The sequence below is a fragment of the Nyctibius grandis genome, assembly GCF_013368605.1.
Source record: "Nyctibius grandis isolate bNycGra1 chromosome 34 unlocalized genomic scaffold, bNycGra1.pri SUPER_34_unloc_1, whole genome shotgun sequence".
NCBI classification, from domain to species: Eukaryota; Metazoa; Chordata; class Aves; order Nyctibiiformes; family Nyctibiidae; genus Nyctibius; species Nyctibius grandis.
In genome coordinates this window covers 150,418-159,014 of record NW_027167468.1, presented here as the reverse complement: position 1 = coordinate 159,014, position 8,597 = coordinate 150,418, and the positions used below count along the sequence as shown (strand labels likewise).

General features: G+C 50.1%; 1 pseudogene; it reads left to right on the top strand.

The window, feature by feature from the left end:
• The first annotated feature begins 7,111 nt into the window (after positions 1-7,111).
• LOC137676989 (protein YIPF1 pseudogene) lies at positions 7,112-7,839 on the top strand (annotated as a pseudogene).
• The last annotated feature ends 758 nt before the right edge of the window (positions 7,840-8,597 follow it).

Genomic DNA, 8,597 nt, shown 5'->3' with positions numbered 1-8,597 from the left:
TGCCCACATTTAAGATAACAGAACCTCTCTATCTGTTATGTTCTGGACAGCCTATGCAGGGATTCATCTGATGAAATGGAGCCATGCACCATAGGGAGAGCTAAGTTTCCCTCTGTCTTTTCATCAGCCATGTTTATTAGATCTCCATTGACTATAACGACGGTGGTGTCAAGAACGTTCTCACATTGCCTAATCAAATTCATGGCAGTTAATCCATTTAATGACAAACACAGGCCTGGAGAGTTACGTGAGGTGCCAAGGCTCTCACACACAGCTACATGTGGTTGTCAAGGACAGCGATTATCCTGTACAGGAAAGCCAACCCCATTCAGAGCGAGTATGTGACAGACACCCCAGACAGCATTGCAGACAGATTCGGTGCCTTTGTGCAAGAAACTGATTGCCACCACTGCAGTGTCACAATGTCTGTCCCTTCTCTATCCAGTAGATGTAGGGCAGTCCATGAATAGGAAGCACATCCCATGGGCTTCTCCATGTGTGTGCCTACACTTTCAAACTTCTGTTTTTTCTCTCCACCAACCTTTATTCACTCCCTTGATAACACAGTCAAGGAACAGACCAAAAATTTTCACAGGGGGCTTGTCAGCAGCACCTTGTCATTCCTACAGATCACCTTGACCTCTGCCAAAGGTACTCAGGGGTAGCAGAGACAGCACTGACAAAAAACCTGTTTCCTGCCAGGGCTGCCCTTCCCAGCCCTATTTCTCTCTGTCCTTGAGGACAGCAGGGTTTGCTCACTCTCTTGGCATCCTATTTTAGCTTTATGTTTCCATCTGCCAACCACTCTGGCATGTCTCTGATCTGAAGCAAAGCTGTTGCACACTGAGGATCTTGGACACTTGGTACCAGGTTTTCTTAAGACAAGTCAGAGATTGGTCTGGAACTTCACCTGAGGTGCCACAGCAAATGTGTACTGAGGCCCTCAGGCAGGGGCATAGCGAGGACCAGCTGGAGCCTGTGATTTTTGACATCCATGGAGTAACTGTCATGACATGGTGGGACAAGTGACCCAGCTTGGGGTGCTGCAATGGATGGGTACAGGCTTTTCAGGACAGACAGGCTGGAAGGATGAGGAGTGGGGTTCCCTCAAAGTGAAGAAGTTGCTTGGATGTATGGAGTTCCTCTATGTGGCGAGTGACAGGTTGGGTTAGCGCTTGTGAGTGAGGGTCAGAGGAGGGGCCAGTAAAGGTGGCATCGTGGTGGGAGATGAGGAACCTGCAGTCAGGGTGGGGAGTGGGCATTATCTGTTCTAAGAACTCCAAGGAAGTCTCTGGATGTAGAAGCCTGGGCCTCACTGGAGACTTTAGTGGCCCTGGCATTTTCTGGAAGGGGAACACAGCAGGATGCAAACAGTCCAGGTGGTTTCTGGAGTGTCTTGGGGGAACTTCTTAGCACAGCTGCCAGATGGGCCAGTAAGGGTAATGAAAACCTGGATCTGATACTTGCCAGTGAGGCAGAGCTGGCGAAGGAACGGAAGGTCAGTGTAAGCCTTGGCTGTCATGACCCTGAAATAGGGGGGGTCCGAGCTCTCAAGTAGAGTGAAGAAGGAAAATTGGAGCCTGCAGATTCTGGACATTAGAGTTAAATGTCTAAATTTGTATTTACATAGAGGGAGAGAAAGTGCCATGTGCTTGCTGGTCCATGTCCATGGACTATGAAACAATAATGAGAATTTACAAAGTTCTGAAAATGAAGACTTCTCACACCCTTATTATAACGAGGTATTTTCTGCATATGTTTCAACTTCTGCCTGACATCTTCATAGAATCATAGAATGATTTGGGTCAGAAGGGACCACAAAGATCATGTAGTTCCAGCCCCCCTGTCTAGTGACCAGGTTGCTCAAAGCACCATCCAACCTGGCCTTGGACACTGCCAGGGAGGGGACAAACACAGCTTCTCTGGGCAACCTGTTCCAGTGTCTCACCATGCTCACAGGAATGAGTTTCTTCCTGTTATATAATCTAAATCTACCCTCTTCCAGTTTAAAACCATTCCCTCCTCGTCCTATCACTACATGCCATTGTAAAAAGTCCCTCTCCAGCTTTCCTGTAGGTCCCTTCAGGTACTGGAAAGCTGCTGGAAGGTCTTCCCTGAGTCTTCTCTTCTCCAGGGTGAACAAGCCCAACGCTCTCAGCCTGTCTTCATAGGAGAGGTGCTCCAGCCCTCTGAGCATCTTTGTGGCCCTCCTCTGCACTCACTCCAACAGCTCCATGTATTTATTATGTTGGAGGCCCCAGAGCTGAACACAGTACTCTAGGTGGGGTCTCACGAGAGCAGAGTAGAGGGGCAGAATCCAATCCCTCGACCTGCTGGCCACGCTGCTTTTGATGCATCCCAGGATACGGTTGGCTTTCTGGACTGCAAGCACACACTGCCGGCTCATGGTGAGCTTCTCATCAACCAACACCCCCAAGTCCTTCTCCTCAGGGCTGCTCTCAATCCATTCTCCGCCCAGCCTGTATTTATTCTTGAGATTGCCCTGACCCACGTGTAGGACCTTGCACTCGGCCTTGTTGAACTTCACGCAGTTGAACTCCATCTTCCTGCAGGGGTTGATGCAGTTGCCCACACAGAGCTTTCCACCACCTCCAAGATTCCTGGGAGTAGCTGAAGCCCACACGTGGTACTGGGAAATGTGACCCAGGGCTGACAGGACCCTTTCTGGAACAGGATCTGGTGGACAGGCAGACCAAAACATCTCAGTTGAGACAACTCATTTCTCTCCCTAGAATAGACAGGGACGTTTGGACAATTGCACCCAGCTGTCAAGCATTGGAGGAGAATGAGAAATGAGTGAGTCTAGATGCTTCAGAGTGGACTTGAAGATGCTCCTGAAACCCAGATATGTTGGAATTAGTGCAGGTTTGGCTATTCAAAAGACAGCATTTAATTCACTTTGTCTCTTTGCTTCCCTCTGTGAATCAAGGGAGCTCATGACTTCTGTGTGTGACCCACTGTGAGCAAATATGGCCAAACAACAAACGCAGTTCAGGGCAGGGAGTGCTTTGGGGGTTCTTGGGATCTGTGCTTGACAGAAAAAGGTGTTTTCTGTTGGTCTAAGACCATTCACAGTGAAAAGTGGACTTCAGAAGAGGTGATGTGGACTCAATATACAGCAGAGGAGTGTATTTTATTTTTTATTGAACCGATACACCAGAAGGCTGTACTGCCATTCAGCGAGACCTGGACAGGCTGGAGAGCTGGGCAGAGAGGAACCTCATGAAGTTCAACAAAGGCAAATGTAGAGTCCTGCACCTGGGGAGGAATAACCCCATGCAGTGGTACAGGTTGGGGGCTGATCTACTGGAGAGCAGCTCTGCAGAGAACGACCTGGGAGTTCTAGTGGACAACAAGTTCCCCATGAGCCAACAATGTGCCCTTGTGGCCAGGAAGGCCAATGGTATCCTGGGGTGCATTAGGAAGAGTGTGGCCAGCAGGTCGAGGGAGGTTCTCCTCCCCCCTTACACTGCCCTCGTGAGGCCACAACTGGAGTACTGTGTGCAGTTCTGGGCTCCCCAGTTCAAGAAAGACAAGGAATTACTGGAGAGAGTACAGCGAAGGGCTACAAAGATGATCAAAGGAATGGAGCATCTCTCTTATGAGGAGAGGCTGAGGGAGCTGGGGCTGTTCAGCTGGAGAAGAGCAGACTGAGGGGGGATCTTATCAACGCTCACAAATACCTCAGGGGCGGGTGTCAAGGGGAGGGGATCAGACTCTTCTCAGTGGTGCCCAGCGACAGGACAAGGGGCAATGGGCACAAGCTGAAACATGGGAAGTTCCATCTGAATATGAGGAGGAACTTCTTTACTTTGAGGGTGGCAGAGCCCTGGAACAGGCTGCCCAGGGAGGTTGTGGAGTCTCCTTCTCTGGAGATATCCAAAACCCTCCTGGACGCAAACCTGTGCAACATGGTCTAGGTGAACCTGCTTTGGCAGGGAGTTGGACTAGATGATCTCTAGAGGTCCCTTCCAACCCTTAACCATTCTGTGATTCTGTGATTCTGTATCCTCCTCTGGTTTTGTTTTTTTGGCAATTAAGAAACATCCTTCTGTGTCTGAGAGCAGCTTGTTCTCCAAGTAAAACAGGTGGAAACTGGTGCCAATGGGCTGAAACATGCAGCTACAGACTGCAGTGGAGAAAGCTCAGATGTGAACAAGGCTGCTTTAGTCCCAGGTGGTTGTTGAGAAACATGTGGGTTGGGGGTTGGGACAAAGACTGCTCATAGAGTGTCTGACATACAGGGTCTTGACTTCCCTGCATATTCAGAGTACAATAGGAGATGCTCAGGATCAGTATCAATTAGTTTGCTGTTATCACTTAATGTGTAAGCAGAAAAAACAGAAAGAAGTGGAAAAAGAAGACATTGTTTCTTAATGATATTAAGTATTGAAAACTTTTCACTTTGACTACACTCCTGAAACCTCTCAAATTAACCAGATAAGAACTGAGGAATTAGCACAGTTACGCCCAAGACTTGGCGTGTTGGTGATTTTGCATGTTAATGAGCCCTCGAGTGCCCGGTTCCTGAACTGCAGATCCTGAAAAAAGCTTGAATGGGCCTCTAGAGAAGGAAAAGTCAGCAGTAACCTCCAAGTTTCTGAGGGTGTTAGTGAGCCCCACTGAGGACCATCACTGAGGAGGCCATGGAAGGAATGACCAGAAAAGGGACCACCGCTGGGGGCTGGTGAAGCAGGAAGTCAGAGGCACTGGTTAAATATTGAAAACCAAAGTGCAGGCAACTATGAAAGCCCTTGATGAGTTTCATCATGGAGGATGTTCAAGCACTGACCCCACACACCCTAGAAATGGGGATCCTTTCCCTCATGGGATACTCAGGGCTCAGGAACCATTTATGTGTAGCTGCCTGTTGTGTCGCAAGTGCCTCAGCAACTGATACGGCAGGGGCACGCTCCAGTCTGGTGCAGGTGCCTGTGGTGTCATCAGTGGCTGAGTAGCTTTTTGGGTATGAATGAACACCTGGGTTGTGCAGGTGCTTGTGATGCCATAGGTGGCTGAGTAGGTGACAGAGGAGGAGCAGGCCCTGGCTTGTGCAGCTGCTTCTGATGTCACTTGTAGCTGGTGATAGGGCCAGGAGTCTGCAGCTGGCTGGTGCACCTGCTTGTGATGGCACTGGTGGCTCTGTAGCAGTTACAGCAGGTGCGTGCAGCTGGCTGGTGCAGGTACTTATGATGTCACATGTGCCTGAGCAGGTCATAGGGAAGAAGTATGTGGGTCCCTTCCAACTCAGGACATTCTATGATTCTATGTTTATTGCAGGGAGGTTGGACTAGGTGACCTTTAAATTTCCCTTCCAACCCAAACTATTCTATGATTCTCTGAATTACTGTATTTATACTGTCTTTGTCACTCCGTCCCCTGCCCCGCTGGCCGCTGGGACCAGGGTTCCCTCAGCTGCCTTCCTTGTGCTGACAACACATTCAGAGAAGCCCTTCTGGGTGCCCTCCCCATGCATGGCCATTCCCAGCCACCGCTGAGCTTTGGCTTTGCTGGCTCCATCCCTGCACACACAGGCCAGGTGTCTCTCTGCCTCCTGGGCAGCCTGTTCTCCTCCAGCCTCCCGGCACTTCCTGCTGGGGTTTGACGTCCTGAGTCAGGGGGGGTCTCTGTTCATCCACACTGACCTCTTGACAGGCCCTGCTCAATGCCTTGCGCATCAGACTGGCTTCTTCCTGGGCTTTGAGGACATTGTCCCTGAAGATCCAGGAGGGACTCACAGCTGCTGTGTCCTCCAGGACACTCCAAGCAGATCCTCAGCAAACAGAAATCAGCTCTCCTGCAGTCCTGCACTGTCATTCTGCTAGTTGTCTATTTCTCCACTAACTCACTGGCCATTGCATCCACAACTGCCCTCATCCTTCCCATCCCCAGCCAGATCCACTTTGTCAATAAGAGACCAGCCCTAGTCAGATCATGGACTGTCTCTGTCAAAGTGCTTCTTCCACACCCTCCAGAAATCTCCTGGTTTGCTTGTGCCCAACCCTGCTGCCCTCATAGCAGATTGTGGGGTCCTACCTCCAAGGCTCTGTGCATACCAGCCTCTCCTTTGCACTGAGCTCACCACCACCTCCTCACTTGCCTGCCTGTCTTCCAGAGGAGACCTTGCCAACCGTGGCTGCCCTCCCATCACTCCAGCTGTCCCATCAGGCCTCTGCAGTCCCTATGGGCAAGTGTGTTTCTGCCTGCCCAGCAGAAATTACTTTGCCAGGGAGGGGAGGGGAATGGCTGGCAAAGTGGAAGTGTATGAGAGGTTGGCTGGGAGATTACTTCTGCTGCAGGAAGAGAGAGATGCCAGGAGAGGCATTGTAGCTGGGAGGTTGATTTTGAGGTCACTTGTTTGGCAACCTGACTGAATTGTAGCAGGCAGGCAGGTACTGTGATATTATCAAGCACATCAAAAACCCCAACATGACACAGATGACTGCTCAGGGAGGGTAGAGGTGGATAAAACCAATGTGATTGGGCTGTTGCTTGGAGGTCACCTCATGGCAGCAGTGAAATTATGAGGTCATCAGAAGCACCAGTTTTGAAGGCTGCAGGCAGATGAGTGGGCCCTTGGTCAGGCCCTGCCCTGGGGTGAAGACTCCTGTACATCAGATGGGAACATAAGGGACATGACATGAGAAAAGTGGCATGAGACAGAGAACCATATGAGAAGGGACTAGAAGTCCAGGCAGCACCATGTGTCCCAGCTGGATCCCACAAGTGGCTGAAGAGCAGAGACATCAACAGAGGCCAAATTGCACAGGGAACTGGAGGGGAGCACTGGGGAGCTTCTGTGTAGTAAAGTCTTGCAAGGCCAACAGTGCCAGGGGAACCCATCAGTGATACCATTCAAGGCCCAGATGACCCAGGCAATGGTATCCCAACTACCACACGATGGTACGAATGGAACAAAGCTGAGACCATTGGGGAAAAAGTAATTGGTGACAGTTGTTAATTGGGGAGGGTCCTGGGGCACAGAAAGGGAGGGATCCAGGTAGACTGGGAGGACAAAGCCTGTGGATGGAGAGGGTTGCAAGGGGCCAGCTGCAGCTGTGAAGCGGCTGCTCAGTGCTGATCTATCCAAACAGAGCTGCTTGCAGGACAGAAGAAGAGTGCCCCTTTCTGGACATTTGAGTACTACCAGACGGTCTTCAATGTGGACATGTACCAGGTCCTGGACAGAATCAAAGGTTCTGTTTTCCCAGTACCAGGGAAGAACTTTGTAATGCTGTATATCTGCAGCAATCCTGACCTTTACGGTCCCTTTTGGATATGTGCCACACTCGTCTTTACCATTGCTGTTAGTGGTAATCTCTCTAATTTCCTCATCCATCTGGGCAAGACAACATACTACTGTGTGCCCAAGTTCAGAAAAGTGTCCATAGCAGCAACGACGATTTATGTCTACGCTTGGCTTGTTCCCCTTGCTCTCTGGGGATTCCTGATGTGGAGGAACAGTAAAGTTATGAATATTGCCTCCTACTCATTCCTGGAGATAGTGTGTGTATATGGCTACTCCCTCTTCACTTACATTCCCACAGCGGTTTTATGGAACGTTCCGCAGAAAGTGGTGCGCTGGGTGCTGGTGATGTTCTCCCTGTGCCTTTCAGGGTCTGTTTTGGTGATGAAATAAGGCCCACTGTCTGAGATGACAACCAGAGGATCACTCTGGCGACCATGGGGATCATTGCTCTGCTTCATGCCCTGCTGGCTGTTGGCTGTCTGGCGTACTTTTTTGATGCCCCTGAAGTGGATTTTCCTGTACCTATTATCTCTGCTCACAGTGGAAGAACAGTAACAAAGAGTCAGTAAATAAGATTACGATGCCTGTTTCTCCATCTGTACAGTAATTTTATTTATAAACCCTGTGCCTGATCACCATGATGTGTCCTGCCTTATTCTTAACGTCTGCCTCTGGCTATTTGCTGGGTGAGTGTGCTCACTAATGTGTGTGCGCGTGCGCGCGTGCGTGTGTGTGTGTGTGAATGTACGTACATGCTTTGCTGGCCAAATCCAAGTGGGGCTGGTTGGAAGAGGAGGACACCAGGATGTGGAGAGACCCAACACTGAAGTTGCCAAGTGAGTAATGGCTCCAAGACTGCATAGGACACCTGGGCAGAGCAAAACTCAGGCCCTTACTGGAGTGACCGTGGGTGTGTCTGCCCATGGGTAAGTGCTGCAGAGGATGACCAGACCACTCATGGCATTCACACCAGATCAGCCTGAGAAGGCAACAGGATGGGGACAGTTGTGTTGTCCATGGTTGTGTGTGTTCTGTTGTTGGTGCGGTGGCTGCAAAGGTGCTGTTCCCTGTTGGAGTTGGTTTGTGTATGGTTGGGTTTGTCCATCTTTTTTTCCTTGTAAACATCGTTATTTAGCACTTTCCATTTGGATGTTTCCACCTTGGGTGATCCCCCACTTAGTGAGGCTCCAGTCACCGCTTACTGCAGGCACACGCTGTCCCCGTAGAACCCCAAGAATCTCCAGGAAGCTCTAGATTACCTTCCTGGAGAATTTCTTCTGCACTGGCATGTCTTAAAAAGCCCTGGGTATGTACCTCACTAACCATT